Source organism: Parasteatoda tepidariorum, unplaced genomic scaffold, assembly GCF_982258835.1.
Source record: "Parasteatoda tepidariorum strain Cologne lab strain unplaced genomic scaffold, Ptep-v5.0 scaffold_12, whole genome shotgun sequence".
In the NCBI taxonomy this organism is placed as follows: Eukaryota; Metazoa; Arthropoda; class Arachnida; order Araneae; family Theridiidae; genus Parasteatoda; species Parasteatoda tepidariorum.
The window spans coordinates 1235648-1256812 of NW_028257371.1; positions in this window are offsets into that span (position 1 = coordinate 1235648).

Below are 21165 nucleotides of genomic sequence, written 5' to 3' on the forward strand. Positions count from 1 at the left end.
ACTTAAATCTCAAAAAAAAAAAAAAATTGTGAACAGGTTAAAAGAAAGGCAGAATAATTCGCTCTTTTTATCGATAGAAGAAGGAATGATAAAATATATTTCTTTTGATGTTTATGTTTTTCTTATGGATGTGAAACACCTTTAATAATTCAAAACAATACAATACGATGCACATAGACATAAGCAGAAAAAACAGTAGATGTAAATTGAATGAGCCAGTTTTGAACATTTAGGTCTATGTCAATGACTACAAATAATAATAAAATAAACATCAACATATTAAAAGAAAACACAAATGAGTTAAGAATAATATTCAAAACTACAATTTACATATAGAAGGATGGCGAACAGGAATGCCAGGTTTGAAGCAAGTTAAATCAGTCATAAAACCTGAAAAAGGCAACTATGAAAACACATATACGTTTATAAAAAATATAGGATTCCTAGAATTATTATGATAAATTTATGTATAATTATGATAACATTATGTAGTAAAAAAGTAAAAAAGTTACTTAAAATTATTTGAACAATTTGCAGTTGATTTTCACCAGGGAGTAAATTAAAACATTTTGACGCTGAATACTTTGTGAAGAGTTTTCATTAAATGCTTTGAAATAAAATAAATTTTTGGCTAGATCTTTCCATGCTAGTTGTACCTCTTTCGTTACAAGAGTTTGATTTTGTAATAAGATGTAGACATAATAAAAAAAAAGGAAAAAAAAACATTTCGGATAAATAATATTTTGAGTAACTGATAGTGGTTTGGGTTAATTTGTCCATTCTTCTAAAATACGAATTAGGTAAATTTTTCTTGAATATTACATAGTTTTTTGCGTTAGCTAATAAGCCAGAATAAATATAATGAATTGCCTAAGCATGATATAAAGTTGGAAGACATTTATTTAATCTGGATGGTTAATGTGGGTGAAAATGAAGATTTAAAAAATAAAAAAAGTGAAGAAAAAATTCTTGATTTAAAAATAATGAATTCATGGCATAAGTTACACATCAAGAACTTAATTAATGTTCTTAAGCATTATTAACAGCAAAATTATTCACAAAAATTTTTACCGAAAGTCAAAATTAGAATAAATATTCTGAAGTAAAATTGTTTAGCAAAGAATTTAAAAATATATGTATTAAACGAACGTTACATTACCACATAACATTAGTAAGAATTTTGATTTCTATGTAGTTCAATAACGGTACAATGGCATAGTTTTTTATTTGTGTATTGTTTATTCTTATCTCGACCCACCCTATTCAAGGGCACACGAGAGTAGAACATGTATTCTATAGATAAAACATACATTAAACATACATAAAACGCATAAAATTACAACAATAATAATGGCTTATACAGAGAATAGAAAATGAAGCTGAAAACAACGTCAAAAAATTTTTAAGGTAAGAATAAAAAATTTTGTAACTGGAAAGCATTCAAGCACTTAGGAAAAACAAAAGGGAAATTTAGAAAAGAAAAGAAAAATTCTAGACTGTAATGGAAAATTATTATTATTATTATTTTTTTTTTTTTGAAAAATAAAAAAATAAAATTATTATTATTTTTTTTAAATATAATTTTTAGAAAAGGAAATTTATCAAAAGCCTAAAATTGAATCCTAAACAAGAAAGTCTATTAGTTTAAAAAAGGATAAGAAGAAATATTTTACTAAGATAGAGAGTTATAATAATTATTATTTATTTTTCTTTTTTTTAAAGAAAGGGTAAGAACAAATAAGTTTTTTTTTTTTGAAAAAGGGGGAAGTTGCAAGAGAAAAGAAAAAAGAAAATGAAAAAAAAAATATATAAAAAAAGTAATAAAAAAAATAAAGAAAAAAGGAAGTTAAATTTAAAATTATTGTAATTACTTATTTTTTTTTAGTAGGAAATTTTGAAAAAGAATGTTTAAATACATAAGTGAAGAACAGGCGAACCTATGGAACGAATTGTTGAATTCGACGTTGAACAAAATATTTTAGAAAGAAATTTTTAGTGGAGACATCAAAATAGAATTAAACAAATGGTTTGACCTGAGAAAGGAAAGTGTTAAAAACTTTTTTTTTCTCCTTTTAAATAGGAATTTGCAGAGTCAATTATGATCTGGGAAGATTACATCTAAGTTCTTTTAGTCTAAGTAGATATGTTGGGCAAAAAGCGTCGGATGCTTTGCGGTTGGTGTTGAGATAAGCCTCTGGGTGATCTTGATTGTAGTATAGGCAGTTGACACACTGTATTTGATTTGAATGATAATGGGAGGTTGGATGTTCTTCACCACAGTTTCCACAATAAGAGCAGTTGACGCTACAGTTGTTTTGGTGATGACCAGGTTCTTGACAATTCCGGCATCTGATAAGGACTAATCTCTTTTTAATAAAGCATCTCGTGAAACCGACAAAGATGTAGTTGAGCTGTAATAGTTTGTTTGCCAGGAGATGTGAACATTTGAATGGTGCTTGAGAGGATCTCCTTCGTGCGGTATGGAGATTTTGTTGACTTCCACTCTGTCCCCGTCGTTAATGAAATCGCCGTTCGTTTTCACAAAATCGAGAATTTCATCGGGGGAGTAATCAGTTGGAACATTCAGCAGAATAAGAGATCTAAGTTTTGTTTGTTTATCGCTGAGATTGATGCCTGAATTGAGCAGTTTTTCTTTAAGACAATTCTTATGTTCGTTGCTATGAAATTTGACCTCGATAAAATTGTTATTTTTGTAGATTTTTTTGACCAATGGTTTGGGAACGTGTTTTTGGATATCTTCAAGTAAACCGTCTGTTGTCTGATTCTCATTAGGTTTTATGATAAAAGGTGTGGGAGATTTGACTTTTTGGAGCATCTCACTGTAAGTATAATCTTTCGATGGTTTGGAAACCTGTTCCTTTATTATGCCTAATTTTTCAGACACCACGTTGATACGATGTTCAATGGATGTGAGTTTGACAGCTTGGCTTGTGGATTTTGGGTTTTGATGTTTGTGAAAGTCTTAAGCAAGGCCTCTTTGAAAGCTAGTCTCTGGGAGACAGGAAGTCTAAATTTTCCACCCGATTTGTAGTCGATGTTTGTAGCTAGGATGGCAAGCAGATCGTCCAATTCATCAGAGGAGTCTAAGGCTTCTGAGACATCCTTTTTCTCAATGACGATTGAGTTAGATGGGGATAATGTTGGACTGGTGGATTCCAAATTGTTATTGTTGAGAGTTCCATCACAGGTTGATGTGTTGATAGAGTTCTGTGGCAGACATGGACTCTAATCAATTGAGGGATGGATGTCAAGGCTCACTATAGAGAAAGTTGGACGCTTAAAAGGAAATTCAAAGGATCTGTGTGAAGATGGTGTTGCTGCGTTCAGGAGATATGTCTCGAGGTGGCCTGGATAAACCATTTTTGTTCCTGTAAGTCTGTTTAAGGGTCTTATCACTTCCACTATTCGAACTCATCATAATAAATTCAAGGAAAGAAGCAAGAGGAAATAAAAATTTAAAGGGGATGAATTAATTTAGACAATGGAGAAAATAGCAATGGCGAGTCAATCCCGGGCCCCCTAGAGGCCTCCTAACTAATCAGTGAAACTAATTAAAGAGATGCATAAATTCAATGTTCCATTAGAGACTGTTAATGTCTGCTAATGACACCACCAGTCGAACTCTAATAAAATTATACGAAAAATGCATGAAGAAATGCAATTGGGTCCGGTGGTCGAAGCGAGCGAGAAAAATTTCTATTCATTAGTTAAGAAGCAAAATATATTAGAAACAGCCATCAGAAATTAGAAAAACGTGTGAAAACACGAAATAATAGGAAGTGGGTCCGGTGGTCGCAGTGTGCATGTGAGAAATTTATTTAATAATTTAGTATAAAACAATTTGGTAGCTCGCGTCTGAGATTGAAAACTCCTGGAAGCAACAGTTTAAGGAAAATGGGTCCGGTGGTCAGAGCGAGAATGAAAAAGTTTGATTTTGTTACTAAATAAGGAAATGTTTTAGTTACAGGCATGAGATGTAAGAAAAACCTGCATGTAAACAAAATAACAAGAGTTGAGTTCGGTGGTCGGAGCGAGTATGAAAAATATTAAATTTAATGTTAAGTAAAAAATTTTGATAAGAACAATCGACAGAAGTTAAGAAAACCTGTAAATATTCAAAGGAATAAAAAGTGGGGCCGGTGGTCGGAGTAAATAAAAGAGGTAGGACTATGACCAGGCTGATAATTGTTCGACTGATAGTGACAAGCAGACAGTATTTAAGAGAAAATGTCTGATTACTAAACTAAAAATTTAGAATGAATAAGAAATTTGGTAATTTGAGTCATAGGAATTGTGAGAAGATTAGCACATAAGATATTTGTTGAGTTGTTTTAGGTAAAAAAGGAAAATTAGGTTGCAATAAAATTATGCTAAACAAGTTTAAAACTTGAAGAAATATTGGTCAGATAGAGATTAGCAAAAAACAGATTGGCACTTGGTCAGTGATAAAATGAAATAAAAATAAAAATTCAAATAAAAAATGAAATAAGAAGGAAAAATAAATAATGAAATTTAAAACAAAAAAATATTGGTACTGGCAGTCGCTATGTTAAATATAAAAATACAATAAAACAACAAGTAAATTTGAACTGTTGTAAATGTTTTAAGCAACCACAGCAGATGATTTGGCCAGGGAAGGTCTTCCTTGTTCTTGAAATGGACCAGGGACTGACATAAATAAGAAGCTCTAAAATGTGTATTCAAATGAGAAATAACATTGTACTAAATTAAGTAGAAAAATAAATATACAGAGACAAGGCAAATAAACATTTTAATAATAAGCATATAAGTAACTATATATAGAAGAGAAATAAGGCCCCAACGTATGTATGATGGTCTGAAAAAGCATTGTCTTAACCTACGTAGAACATAAAAAGAATATTAAATGAGATTGTAAAAGTTGACTTTGAAATTGATATATGACAGCCTTTTGAGATTATAACTAAAAGTATAAAACTAAATGAGGGAAAAATATTTATGAAGGGATGGGTCAAGCGTGATGAAAAGAACTTGACTGTATTTGTCAACATGAAGTTTGTTTTGATTTTGCTATGGAGATTGAAAAATCATTTATAATAGAAAAGTAATGTAACTTTAAAATTAATAAAAATCACAGGGTGGGTAAAAATTAAAAAGAAAGATATCGATCACTCACAAACAATTTAGAGAAATACATATTAAAATTTTGAAGAAAAAGATTAGGATAAAGTCAGCGTTTACAAAATGGTGAACATAGCGAAAGTCTATACCCAAGACATGTCAAAATTTGGAAAGATAACAATCTGAAGGGTACCAGACCGCCGGAAATATTAAACTTAATGAGAAGAAAAAATAGTAAAAAATGAAGCCAAAGTTAGCGATAAAAATCCGCTTGCAGTGGATGGCACGTTAAAATGGCGATCTGGTACTCTAAGCCTAAGTCAAATGGAACATCGGATTTCAAACACACTTTAATGAAACAATAGATCTCCCGGAGGCCGGAAAAGACTCACCAGAGATGCCTTGATGGATTACATTCTTTAAATAATAAAATTTAACAATAAAATAAGATTTTTATTGCTTTTTTCAGAAGATTTCTGGGGACTCCAATGGTGATGTTGTTTCGATGGGGGATCTAGATCCTTCATCTATTTATTTGTATAGAGATTAAAAAAAGATAAAATAATACATTATGTTAGGTTATATAGTTTTAATTTGTGCAGACATCAGTTTTATGCGTCGCAACAATTAAGAATTTAAATGAAGTTAGAATTCTGCTAGTAGGTAATTATGTAGGGCAGTATTAATGCCAATTACTCTAATCAAAGTTATGCATATGATCCGTGATTTTTAAATGACGCAAATTAGCTCTTCAACTGAGAAAAGTTTGCCAAGAAAGATGCGTATTTTTCGCTTGTCGGCTAAATGTAAGGAATTTGAAGCCTTCTTATGCTATTCGTAAATTTAAAGCAAAGAGTGAACAATACTAGAGTTCAGCGATAGCAAGAAATAAGGATAGGAAAGTTAGAAGATCTAAGAAGAAGTTCGTATATTTGTGAGAAAAGGGAGGATAGTTTTTTAGAACAGATAAAGGTAGAACATGTGAAGAAATATTTAAATGATGGTTAAAAAAGGCAAACAACGAGAATAATGGTTTTATGCATACACATTACGAGAAATGCCGTATTAAGATCTTCAAAATATTCAAATTTTTTTTGTTTTCATTTTAATAAAGTTTTGAATTTACTTCAAGTCAAATAGATTTTCCTGTACCATCAAAAATAACTTGTTTTTCTGAACAGTCTTAACGGCAAGTTCTGACACTTTTTAGGAAATATCGCGTTAAAATTTAAATCAAGTTTAATTTACCGTACTAGAAATAAATGGCCCATGAAAGAGATCACAGGCAAGACATAATGTTTGAAGGTCTACTATCGATGGAGACACAGGCATCAAAACAGTTCTGTTCTCTGAGCATGAAAAATACAAAAAAGTCATAGAACTAAGAACAATTCAAATAGATTTTGCAATAGACGAGATTCGAAGTTTCTTTGGAATAGAACTACAGTACTTTCATTCGTGGTAGTAGTGTTTTTTTTTCTTCAAATTTTGCACAAAATATATGAATATTAAGACATATTTTCTTATAATAAATTACAATGCTATTTAATTTTTAAAACTTCTTATTTAGGATATATGACGAGTGTTCTTCCTTAATCTTAACCTAAATTCACGTTTATCAGAAAATTACTAAGCAAAAATAATATTTACTACGTGGATAACTAAGCAAAAAACAGATGAAGTTTTGTCAGATTATACAGAAAGATGATGTTGATGAACATATAAAATACTTCATTCCATTTGTATTGATCACACAAAATCTCCTACAGCTGGAAATAGATTTTACAGTATATGCTAAAGTGAAGAATTCCAAAATAAATTGAATATAGATATGAAATAGCAATTGTTAGAGGCAGTATTAAATGTTCCTGTTATAAAACCAATTAGCGTGTGCAGTAGGGAAGCTAGGCAATTCATTGAAAATTCTATGGTAATTTTGTGAAACGTAATTAATTACCTTTGATGAAAAAATAAAATAAAAGTTAAAAATTTGAATAATTTCCCAGTGAGATAAAAATTGCTTAATTTAAGTTATTCAGAAAAAACAATACGCATAAAAAGAGCTGATAGGATTCAAATATGAGTGAAGCAAACGATACATCAGGAATTTATAAATCACAAATTCCTAACAACTGTACCACCTATAAAATGTAGCTGATGGTGATTGTTAATAATCACGATAAAATAAGATGTCAGGAAAAAAATACAACTGTAACTTTTGGAAAAGTTTTGTTTCATATTTCATTGAAACATTAAATGGATAATAAATTTTACTATATTCATTTATTAAATTAATAAAATAAAATAAAATTTTTGAAGTGTTTTAATACATTTTTTAAACTTTTAATAGCTAGAGTGGAGTTAAAAAACGTTTGTAGCTGTTTCATTTTGAATTATCACATGCCGGACATTGCTCGATTTTCCCTTGAGTCTTAAATGTGATAAACTTATGATCAATTTTTAAAAAAAATATTTGCAATATTTCAATGATTTATATTACTGCAAAAAATTATATAATATGAAAATAGATATGCTGAATCATCTATTTATTTCTAAAAATACATTTATGTAATTTAAGCTAAATTCAGCACGTGACACTTTCTTTGATTATTATAGATATTCTATCTTTTGACTTGGAGCATTTTTCTTAGTTAAAAAAAAAAATATTGACTCCATTAAATCATGGAAAGTACATAAAATTTCTATTTTTTTTAAAAGATTAAAGCTGCATTAATACAATTTAATGCTAAAAATGTCCCACACGTAACCATGGAATGATACAATGTTTGAAGTCGATGTAATTGATGAAATGGCCTGTATTGGCCCGTATTTTTTTAATTGGGATTTTTTTTTAGCTTATTTACTTTACTTTGTGCAATTGAACACTAAAATCGTATTGTTATTCTGAAAAACATAGGTTATTTCTCCTTAATTTAAATCATGGTTTTATGTCCATTAAGTTCTTGGCGCTATATAGCCTAATTTAACTTTTACTTAAAAAAAACTAGCGTTAATATTAAATGAAGAAATAGTTCACAATAGAGACATTAAAGAAACTGCACTACATATTACGGATTTTTAACTGCATTCTAAAATTCCATCACACACACTTCAAAGACGACGGGTTTGAAGAAGATTCTGCCAATTCCACGACAGTTGAACTACCCTGAAAAATAAGAATATAATGTCAAAAAGAAGAGAAGAATATAATGTCAAGTGAATTTTATCAATACCATAAATAATACAAAAATCAAAAGAAATTTGAAATAAAATTAAAACAATTTATAATGACAAAACAACTTAGAAAATAAAGCAAAAAATAAAAAAAAATAACTAAGTTAAACTTAAAATTGCTCCCAAATGAAAAGAATCAGAAGAGTGACTACTTATCTTCCTATTTTAATCAATACTGCTCATAAAAAAAATTTATCGAATAAAAAGCATCAAACCACTCAGAGTCGTACGAAGCGATTAGATTTTACCACGAAATGGCGTGAAAAAAGTTTATTAGAATATCATCCTTGCAAGTTGCTAGATTTGGTTTTAAGATAATGACTTACTAATTTGTTTTTCTATTAAAAAATTAGTAAATTTGCTATTGGAAAGGGAGCTGAAAGGGTTCATCCGGAAATATCTAAACAAATAAAAAAAAGTAGTTATATGATTCAAAAGAAGAAAAACATTATTATGATATGAAAGATTTTGAACAGTTTTTCAAACAATACTACCCATTAGGAGTTAGTAGGTTTGAAAGCTAAAAAAAAAATTTACATTTGAAATAAATGTTTTTTACATTTTTCGATTTCATGTACTTTGAAAGAGTTTAGATTACAAATATTTTACAAATAAATTATACGATTAGTGTAATATTCCTAAAAATATGGAGATATCCTAAAGAAAAGATGATGGAATTTGGAATTCTTTAACAGATAAATATGTTGATAGTCAAATAATACGTTTAAAAAAATGTTTCCTAATAAGTAGAGAACGTCATTTGTAGAAAATTTTACTACTTTAAAAGAATTAAACATTAAAGTAAAGAGTGGGAGTAAAATAAAAATTAAAATAAATTCTGGATTAAAATAGTGACAAACTATACATGAATAGCACACATAAACCTGTTATAATTGATTTATTAAATTTTCATGCATTAAATTGTATGGAAAAGAAAATATTTATAAAAAAAATATTTGATTCTTTTTGGAAATTCCATAACACTGATTTTAAAAATCAAAAACCAGAAAAATGCATAAATAATAATTTTAATAAAACAGAAATAGATCTTTATTTTCCTTTTCATTCCAGATTATGAAATCAATCATTATATAAGAAATGTATAGTACAGTGATTCTCAACCTTTTTTTTGTGACGGCACACTTTTAACGATTTCGAAATTTGACGGCACACAATGAAAAAAATTAGTTTAAAAGTTATTTACTTAACTATAATACACTGTGTTAAATAGTTTGTGATAATAATTTTGAATGTGAAATAAAGTACTACAAAAGCACATTTATTAAGGGATTAATTATTTCTTTCGACTAATTTTTTATTAGTTAATAACAGTTCTTTATGTTTTCTGCTAGTTATTAATTGTTCGCTTGTTTTCTATAGCTAGTTTTTTTGCTGATTATTAATTCTTGTCAACTAGTGTTTTTGCTGATTATTAATTGTTAGCTTATTTTTTGTTAGTTTTTTTTATAACTTTTAATTGCATAGCTTACTTTAATGATTAGCCTTTATTTAAGTTTGAAAGTTAATATTTAGCTTTGCTTTCCTTTGATAATTAATAATTTTAATGATCAGTAAATTTCCTACTTATTTCAACATTTTTTAAAATTGTCAACGACAATTTAAACACTTCCTTCTTATTTTAAGATTGTCAGAGACAAGACAATCGCTGACAAAGATGTTCCCGCGGTTAAAGAGTAGAAAAATTATAATATATATAGTATATATATACACTTTTCTTTAATTTAAACTTTACTCGTAATTAAAAAAGCATTATAATTTTTACTGTATCATTTCTAATATTTGGCGGCACATTTTAAGAATTTTTTCGGCACACAAAAGTGCCGCGGCACAGTGGTTGAGAATCACTGGTATAGTACATCGAAAATATAATATAACTAAACAAGTTAATAAAATTATATCTAAACAGTATTATAATATTTCAAGACTTATTTAGAAAATAAAGACTATTGGAAAGATTGGTAGAAAAGTAGACATTTTCAATGCGCAACTCATTATTACGTAAACTCTTTTACCCAAAATTAATGCCTACAAAAAAAACTTTCGAGTTTGCTAGAAAAAAGAAATAATATAGAATTTAAAAAGAATCAAATATCACTCAATGTTCGATTGATATTAATATGATTTGAATGACGAAAAAGTGTTAAGCTTCTAAAAGTAGTAAATGATGAAACAATTTCGAATTATTTAAATAATAGATTGTGATAATTTATGCTCAGCTTGGTTTATAACAGCCCTTTCAAAACGAAATCCTGATTTGTCATATGATTAATTAAATTATTAAAAAGCTCTTTAAAACATATCAATCAAGGACTGTATGAAATTACAAAAAAAATTGGCAGAAAAATTACATGAATTATGCGATATACAGTTATTATATATTATGTGATATATACTGTGTAGAGAAACTTTTAATGAAAAAATACATAATACTTAAAAATCTACCTGTATTTTTACGTATTGAAAAATCTAAATCATTTTGATGTTATAACTACTATCAAAGGATTTTAAGTAAAATAAATTTTTGCGAATATTGCAAAATAGTTATGATAAGAAATACATGCATAAATGTTTATTACAATGTGATAAATGTTTTGTATAAAATTCTAATTGTGAAGGAGAGTTTTAGACTAAGTAAATGTAAAATAATGTTTAGATAATCATAATATGCCAAATAAAAATGAAAGTTATGTATGCAAAATGTTTAAAAAGTAAATATAAGATTAATAGAAGTGAAGAAACTCCTTAAAAGCATAAATTTGAAAAAATGAAATATAAAAGTTGTAAAGAATGATTTATGTAAACAAAAAGAGGTAGAAATGTATATTTTTTTGTAAGAGAACAACGAAGAAGAATGATGCTTCTAAAAAAAAAAGAGTCCATTTTGTAGATATGATTGTATTAAAAAACTATTAATAAACGTAAAAAAGACCATGTTTTACTGTTCGTCAGAAACTTATACAGAAAAATACATTTTTTTTTAAAATTTCAAAACTAATAAAAAAAATAGTAACTAATGAAGTGAATCATAATTGTAATTGAAAGGAAAACAAATTTAATAATAAAAATATGAATGGTTATTTCGTCTAGACAGTAACAATAATGCTGTTTATAGGGGCTACATAGTCTTCATTTATTAAAGTAAGATCACTTAGTGCAAGAGTCATATAAGGCTATATCACACATTTTAAAAGTAATGACAAAGAGTAAAACACGAATTAAATCATTGAGTATTTAATTATTGCCTTTATTCATAAGATAAAATTGAGAAAACCATCTCCAATTAAAAAATTTGAATTTCTTGTTAAGTGTGTGTTTACTGTTTATCAAGGAAACAAATTGATTTCTCGGGAAGTGATTGGTAATTATAAAAGATTTGTTGATTCAATTCAATTTAACGTTGAGAAAAATTTAACAAAGGGTATGAGCCTTTTTTGGACTTAGTGACGCTTCATTCACTTCCGGTCAGAAAGGATATGAAACGGTAAAAAATAGTGCATTTTACTTTCCTTTGTTGCATTTTCTTGTTTGTTCTGCGAGTATATTTATGGCTATTAACAATTTAAAATATATAACAATTGATATTGAAAATATTTTTCAAAAATATCAATGTAGTATAGATTAGTAGCTTGGTTAAATTATTTATCTAAACTATATACCATATACCAACATGATTTGGTTAGTTTCGAATGCAACTGGTTTATGGAGTTTTATCTGATTTTATTCACTTTTGAATAGTCTGTTTCGTCTTGTTTAGTTTTATAAGCTCCATGTGATTTTAGTAAGAGAAATTAAGCATTTTACTTGAGATTTATTTTAAAACACCGTTCGTTTGGCACAGCATGTCCTTTCGTGGACTTTGTGTCATTAAACTCTACATTCAATTCAATTAAATTTATAAGATTCGAGAACAAAAAAGAAAGTTTAAATTAGGTGAAGCATACTATAAAGTAGATGGTTTTTATGAAAACATCATCTATCAACTTCATGGATGTCACTGGCTGAAAGTAAAAGATACGGTAGAAAATCAACAACGAATATTCAATTTACTACATGCATGAAATATTTGTAAAATAGTACTACGCAAAAATTATTTTAAGAAATGATTATTTCGTGATAATAAAAATATTAATAAATGCATTAAAATGAAATGGAAAAGAGATTTTGTAGAATCATTAAAACCTACAAAACTGAAATATGACATGAATAATAAAGAGAAAGATAAATAAATGGATTGATGTTCTTTATATCTTACTGGGATATATTTCGATGACTATATATAGTCATCCTATCAAAGCTCAATGAAAATTGTCACGGATAAATAAAATGTATAGTATTATATTCTAGAAAATTATATCCCCCTGTATTACCATACAAGGAAGAAAAATTAATAGTTAGTTTATGTGAATCTTGATCTAAAACAATTGATAGTAAACATTTTAGCAGTACAATGGGAAAGAAAAAATGTAATATGAAATTAGAAATTCAATATCATTGTGATATTAAAATAAATTTCATAGAAACACAGAAAACTGAGGAAGTGAAATTAGCTATCGAAAGGAATCTTAAAATGTTGGAATGTTTCATAAGTATGGCATTCTGAAAAGAAAACAAATGAAATATTAAAATTAATTGTGTTAGGTTGCAAAAAATAAAATTAGAAATGAATTATAAGCTCAAAGAACATAGACTTTAAAACTAGCAAATAATACATATTAAATGCTAAACAATAAAAGAAAACTGCTCAAGATGAATTGGACAAAAAATTTAATGAATTGCAAAAAATTCCAGCCTTAAGGTTTATGCTAGTTTAATTTCTTTATAGTATGGGGTAACTTTAGAAAGAAAAAAAAAATGTTTAAAATGAATATGTTATAGAATTGGAAGATTTTTAGAAAATAATACTTGATGGGAAAGTAAAAGATTTAAAATCATTTCTATAATCGATGTTTGGATAGAACTGTTTTATAACTACGAAGATGATTGCACGAAAAACAATTTTTATGCATAGCAATCTTTACAATCAGTTACGCTAAAAGAAGATTGTACGAAATACTCAATAATGTATTATGATACAATTGACATAGTATACATAGATGACAGAAGCAATACAGTTAAAACAGGTCAGGGGAATTAAAAGATAAATACAGAACATTTTGGATATTAGAACCATTAAAAGATTATGCTTGTATAGTAAATGATAAAACTGTAAAATGAGTTTAGTAAATGAAGCAACACTAATTTTCAACAAAAGAATTAAAATAATTAAAGGCGAAACAGTTTATTGAAATGTAGAAACAAATCAGTCTAAAAGTGACAGATCCTTTCAAGTAAGTAAAATTAATAAAAAAAAATACTTGTTTGGAATTTTAGAAGATTTTAATACTGTATCTTTCAGCTTTTAAATACTCTCTAAAATGCTCTCTAACAGAAAAGTGCAATTGACTGAAGAAAAAAGATTTGAAGCCTAGGATATGTAATCTGATATAATTGAGAAAAATAAATACGAAATTTGGTGATGTTTGAAAGTGGTTTAAACAATAGAGACTAAGTAAAAGTAAGAAAAAATTTATAAAAAGAAGAGTTATAAGAAATTGGTGATAGGGTTTGGCAGAAACCCCTGGATAAAAAAAAAAAGATGAAATTAATATATATTTCAGAAACTTTACGAAATGGTGGGATACTAGAAAGATCATTAGCTAAATTTTTAGAATTTTTCAAACTGTGAAATGATTACCAGAAATCAAGGTTGGATTATGAAGAGCAGAATTGAATGATTTTAGAAGCAGAAAGCTTAGAATTCTATTTATCTAGGATGGAAAAAGATCGTTTTATATCCTTATTTTGGAATTATTTTTCAAGACGAAATTTAAGGTCGTTATGTATATTAAGAGAGCTGTACTCACTACGATACATTGACAAAAAATTTGATAAATATTCTCACTATTAATATCAACGACAGGGCTTGGGGAAGTTTACTTTGTTTACAGGGGAGAAAACCAAGTTTCTTTAAAGCCAAGTTACTTTAAAGCCAAGTTTCTTTTAAATTTGGGGAGTAATTTTTGGATAAAGTTCAAATCGTGAAATCTATCTATCAAATTCTTCAAACTAAAGAATTTGTTTGATTACGTGATTAATTTTCTGTTGATGGAATCGATAATATAAGAAGAAAATTCACGATCAATAGCTTTGAGTTAACTTTTACTCAGGAGATAACTATTAGAACACATTTAAGAAGTGTGAAAAGCAAGCGTGCATAAGGTAACTTTTGCTAAAGTTGATGAGATGAAATATTATGAAGACAGAGTGTTTACCTATAAACAGAACAGAGAAATTCATCACAGTTAAGAACGTCTAAGAAAGTATACATTTTTTGTGCAAACGTGAACTGAATGCCTTTTAAGAGTCATAATATAAAGAACTTGGTCAGTGGAACATCAATGCGAAACAGTTGTCAACCTATCGTCAAATAATAAATCCGAGTTCCACTTCATAAGAGTGCTTATCTTGTGCCATTAAATCCCACATTTAATTCAATTCAATTCATAATAGTGCTTATTCTGGTAACTTACTTAGGAGCTGAGAGGATTAGATAGTAGATATTCCCTCATTAAATAAAATGTACCATTAAAAGGGAAAGTGGACTATACTAAACAAATGTGAGTTATGTGCTTTATATCTTCAATTTCATCTTGGCAAAAGTGGAATTTTTGTAATTTGTTTGAGGCAATTATTAATATTAATGGAAACGTTAGTGAATAAAGATATTACAGCAAAAGAGACCATGAGATTCATTAGATTTGTGTGTACGAAGCTCGTGAACAAAATCATGTGATTTCTTTAACAGTGAATGAACTCAAACTGGAAAGTGGGGAAAAATTGAAATAAAATGCTTGGCTTCTTTATTAGAGGTGGTGCAAATATTAGAAAAGTTTGGGTCTAAAAGAAGACCCAGCCATATGAAATTTTGGTAAAACGTAAAATCTTGAAAGCTATAAATATATAAGAGAACATTTTAGTTGTTTAGGAATAGTTGCAGTGAGTTTAATGACATATTTAGTTTTTCTTTTTTTTTAACTCTTAAATCTTTATTTTGGATCATTAGGTAATGCTCTGTAAGGCCTGTCATCGACTTTTAAGATTCCCTAAGTTATTTAACTTTGTCCAAAACTACAAGTTAGCTAACTCCCTTTGTTCGCTTTAATAATAACACTGCTGAGTGTTAATTCAATTTTGCTATGATTATTAGTAGAAAGTCGCGAAATCAAAGTGCTAAAAATCAAATTTTCAACTGAATCTTTTTAGGAGTTGTGAGAATACTAAATTTAAAAGCTTTCTTAATACGAGAAACCAATTTGGATATTAAGGGTCTGGAGGATAGATTAAAGTTAAGAGCACGTGAGTTGGTCTAACAGAGCACGTGAGTTGAGCCATTCAACATAGAACAGAAATTAACAACCGAATTTTTATTTACAAATAATTATATATTACGTTCAGAAACTAGGATTTTATTTGAGCAATTTATTGAATTTCTTCTCCTTTATTAATTTACAGTTTAGAATTTAATAAGTAAGCTCTCGCCTAGAACGTTTAAAATTGTGAGTAGTATAACTGATATTTTAGAAAATAGGGATGCCTATGGACTGAGGATATTTATTTAATCTTGGTTTTTTTTCTAACAAAACAAAGTTCTTGATTTACAAAACTCTTGTCAGGCCTGTCTTGACATATGCTTCTGAAGCTTGGACAATGACAATACTGGAGGAAAATTGTATCGTAATATCTGAGAGAAATATTTTGCTTAGTATATTTGGTGGTGTAAATGTGAAAACAATAACTGGAGAAGGAGATTTAACCTTGAATTGTTCACGATTTATAAATAACCTGATTTTATTAAATTCATGAAATTAAATAGAATTAATTGCATGGCACGTGTGATTCCAGTGAGTGATGGCAATACAATAGAAAAGATATTGCTTTTTATATCCACTGTGACAAGAAAGCGAGGAAAGTTGAGATTTCGGTAGAGTCTGATTTTCTTACAATTAATAAAAAGAATTGGAGATCAAAGATAAATCGAAAGTCGTGGAAGAGATTGATTGAATGTAGGGTTTTTGTTGGATAAAATGATCTCTGAAGCTATAAATTTACAACCAGGAAGTGTAGTTTTTTGGGAACTGAAACTTTTAAGTCATGTGACTCTCATCGCATGTTTTTCAAGGTCTGAATATTAATTCAATACTAATGTTATATTTTTATGTTTTATTACTCTTTGATTTTCAGTTCTCACTTTCTCTTTGTGCATCGTCAACTGAGGGAGAATTCTTATCCTTCCTCGCTGCTTGTAAAAATGTTTTGTCAAAATGCATCATTAAATTTCTATATTGCTTAAAAGGATGATTCTTCAATGATGCTAGTTTAACTCGTTCACAAATTAATCAATTTCAAAGAACTTATTTTCAGCCATTCATCGTACTCATCGCCTTTACAAGGTAAGATTTACTACCTTTTTCCTATCAGGGTTTAATGGCACAAAGTCCAAATAAGGACATGCTGCGCCAAACAATACGGTATAATAGTTTAAAGGCTAAGGTAAAAGTGCATACAGCAATTTCATTGTACAATTTTTATCGATAAAATGGTATAAGTTTACAAAATCAGATAAAAGGTAAAAATAAACTCAGATAAAAGGAGTATGAATACAATATAAAATACAATGAGTAAAATGATACGATGTTTGCAAACTGAATAAAATTGTAGATGCTTAAAAGCATTCAAATATTGTTAAAAATAGCAACGGCACGTAAAAATGCAAAAATATTAGGATGATGAATGTCATTCAATAAATCCTGTATACATAAAATTGAACTCCCAAAAAAGGTTAAACGTTGTCGGTTAAAACATGGGCAAAATATTAAAATGTAGTGAATTGTGAGAGGAACATTTCAAGTATGACATTGAGGAGAAGGTTCTCCAAATAGCAAATAAAGGTGTGTTAACCGGGTGTGACCTATTCGTGTAAGTTTAACGTCTGCACTACGGAGGTGCAGCACAGGCAACTGGTTCAAATCTGTTTTAATATTACGTAGTTTATTCAAAGTTTGGAAGTCCCATCTTTGTTGCCATAAAGATGTAATAGATCATCAAAAATGCAGCTTAACATCCGAGAAAGGCTCAGATAATGAGCAGTGCCAGATCGAGCAGGAGAGCAGTGGCAGATCGAGCAGCAGCTGGGTCGTTTCCTGATATGCCAACGTGACTTGCCACCCAACAAAACAACACACGAAACCCATTTATATGAAGAGTGATCAACAGAAGAAGAATAAAACAGAAAATTGGATGATTATTACTGTTAAAATTATCTAACTGGCTCAAAACGCTCATACTATCGGGGTAAATACATACAATATCTCCGCGTAGAACATGAAGAAATAATGCTTACTGCCAAAAGAATAGTAAAAGCTTCAGTAGTAAAGACGCAGCAAATATATCTGGGATTTTATAGCTATAGATGTCCTCACACACAGCGATGATGACACCACAGCCAACATATCCAGCAGATTTTGACCAGTCAGTAAAAATAGGTACGTATTCAGAATATTGATTACGATGTTCAAAAAAGAGTTGATAGAAAATGCAGGGTGCAACGTTGGTCTTATTAATAACATAAATGGTGTAATAAAATGATATGGTAAGATGGTCCATGGTGGTATAAGAAAGTGATTTTCTGATTGCAAAGGCAATTCACAAATATCGAATGCTTGTATGAGTGAGTGCGTGCGAGCATGAAATGGGCGAGTATGTGACGGTCTAGCAACATACAGTCGCTCCAAACTTGATTAAGTAACATCATGCTTTAATGGATCAGATTTAGGTGACACGATACGAAAGTATAAGTGAGAGACATCTGCATGCGATGTCGGTCTAGTGGCAGTTGATGGTAAACAACATATAAACTTTTGACAGGGGATGTACGAAATGCATCAGAACAGATGCGTAAAGCAGTGTGGTGTAGTGCGTCTAAGACTCGTATGTTAGAACCTGTTGCAGTACCATAAACTGCACATGCATAATCGAGCCTCGATAGTATCAAGGCTTGATAAATCCGCAGTGAGGCTTGGCGATCCACTCCCCAAAACGTATTCGACAGCACACGCAACTTATTTAATTTCTGCTCACATCATCGTTTTCTTAATTGCTTTAAATGAGGGATAAAAGTTAGCTTGTTATCGAGAACGACCCCTAGAAATTTTATGTGTTTCCCAACTGGAATAGCAATGTTATGAATGGAGATGACGGAATCATTATGCAAATTGCGTTTCCGGCAGAAATGGATGCACGAACTTTTAGAAGGTGAAAGGGTATGGCCATTATGATCACACCAGTCTAAAATTTTGTTTACGGCTATTTGCAATTGTCGCTCGATGGCTCTCATGTTGGATCCTGAGCACGAGCTGAGCAGATCATCAACATAGAGAGAGTCACAGACAGTAGGTCGCCATATGTTTAAAATGAATGATGAATAATGTGACGCTTAAAATATGAATGATGAATAATGTCACGCTTAAAACGCTGCCTTATGGGACACCTTCCATCTGAGTGTAAAGATCAGAAAAGGTGGATCCAAGTTTTACTCGAAAATACCGCTTCAACAGAAAGTTCATGAAGAAGATGGGCAGATTACCAAGAAGTCTTATGTCGTAAATTGTCTTCAAAATTCTGTATCGCCATGTCCCATCATAAGCCTTCTCAATATCAAAGAAGATAGATGAAATGGTTACGTCGGACAAAAACGTTACGAATTCTTGACTCAAGTGCAACGATGTTATCAAATCTATCCTTACGAAAACCGCTCTGGATGTCAGGTATGAGATGATTTTTCTCGAGGAAGTATACCAGACGACAGTTGACCATCCGTTCTAAAATTCCCAAGACAGCTGATCAACGCTGTAGGGTGATAGTTAATAGGATCCTTAGGGTCTTTACCTGGTTTTGATATGGGTATCACACTTGCTTCACGCCAACCAGACGGGTACGTTTGTTCTGTCTATATTCTATTGAATAGAACGAGGACATTCGACAACGACGTCCGATCTAAGTGGCTGAGCATGTGATACCATCAGGACCGAGGTTTGTAGTGTTAGACCGCAAGAGTGCTCGTTGTAATTCTTCAAAATTAAACTTATTGTTACAGAGGAAAAGACGGCGTGTACCAAAGTGGATGTTATTCCGTTCGTTGGTCTGCTTGTAATGTTGCAATGCTGAACTGTAACTCTCTGGACTAGAGACAGCAGCAAATGCCTCACCAAACATATTACAAACGTCAACAGAAGAAGAGTAAATTGTACCGTTTTTCTCCAACACCGGAAGGTGAAATTCACAGGATATGCCATTAGCCCTCTTAACTCTCGACCAGACTTGTCTGGGAGATGTCGACGATGTGGTATTGTCGACGAGACGTAACGGGACCAAGAATCTCTCTGACCGTATCACAAGTCAATGAAAACGATGGCAAAATTATATAAATTGGTCTTCGAATTGCGTCCGTATCCACAATATTCTCCAGATCTGGTCCCCAGCGATTTTTTCCTGTTCTCAGACCTCAAGAGAATGCTCGCTGGAAAGAAATTTAGCGCCGATGAAGAAGTAGTCACCGAAACTAAGCCCTATTTTGAGGCTAAAGACAAATCGTACTATAAAAATGGTATCGAAAAATTATATGACAGCTATAATTGTTGTATTGCCCTTGAAGGAAACTATATTGAATAATAAAATGAAATTTTATCAAAAAAAAATTTTTTCTATGTTAGCCTACAAATTTTCAGCCCACCTGCTTTCTTCTGCCGCTTTTAGAATTACATACGTAACACGGTCAACAGCTGCACTTACAGTATCATGTGTCACAATATCTTCTGTGATCCGAGCAAGGAAAAGCCAATTAGCATAGCAAAATTTTATCTGATAGACAGTGAAAATGTCGTAAGCCACTAGATGATATTTTACAACTTGAAACAGAAACAAAAGTGAGGAGGGAATTAAAATTAACCAGATTTTTATCAGTTTTACCAAACACATCAATTAATGAAGAGTAATTCGTTGATGATTTTGGATAATAACTCTAGGGCCACACATATCAGAACTATCGAGGGACAACTGTAATCAATGAAGTATTAAAATGCACAATTATAAGCGGTTTTACGTTTTCCGATGCGTACATTTTTGCAGGAAACGAAATCTTTATCCTTCTTCTAAGATGTTCAGGGTCAAATTATCGAAGAGTTTCGAAAGGGTCAACACAATATATAATACAGGGAAAAATGGATGAATTGAATTTTTTTTTAATAAAAACCCTTTAAAGCAATTACTTATGATAAAAAATGTCTTAGTTTAACGTTTGTTTTCTTAGAGCATTTCGTTCGTGTTTACCAAGGAGTAAGAGAGATCGAAAAAAAAAAATACAACTATTTCTATTTCAATGTCGAATCAATTCTTCCCTGAGAGAGAGAGAAAAAAAAAACCTGGTACCTACCCCACATGTTAAGTAACATACATTTCATTGCAGTTTTCAGTTTTTGGACAGATGCGCTAAGGTCCTTAATGCAACTTTCTCACCAATGCTTTAAAAAGTTATTTTACATGAAAAATCCTAATTTCGGTTTAAAAACTTTACTGATAGGAACTTTGAGAAAAGTAAAAAAAAAAAAAAAAAATTATATGTTGTTGTAATATGAATAAATTGTTTGTAATATGAATAGAAAATATATGAGAGAAGCTAAAATAGAAACAAACTAA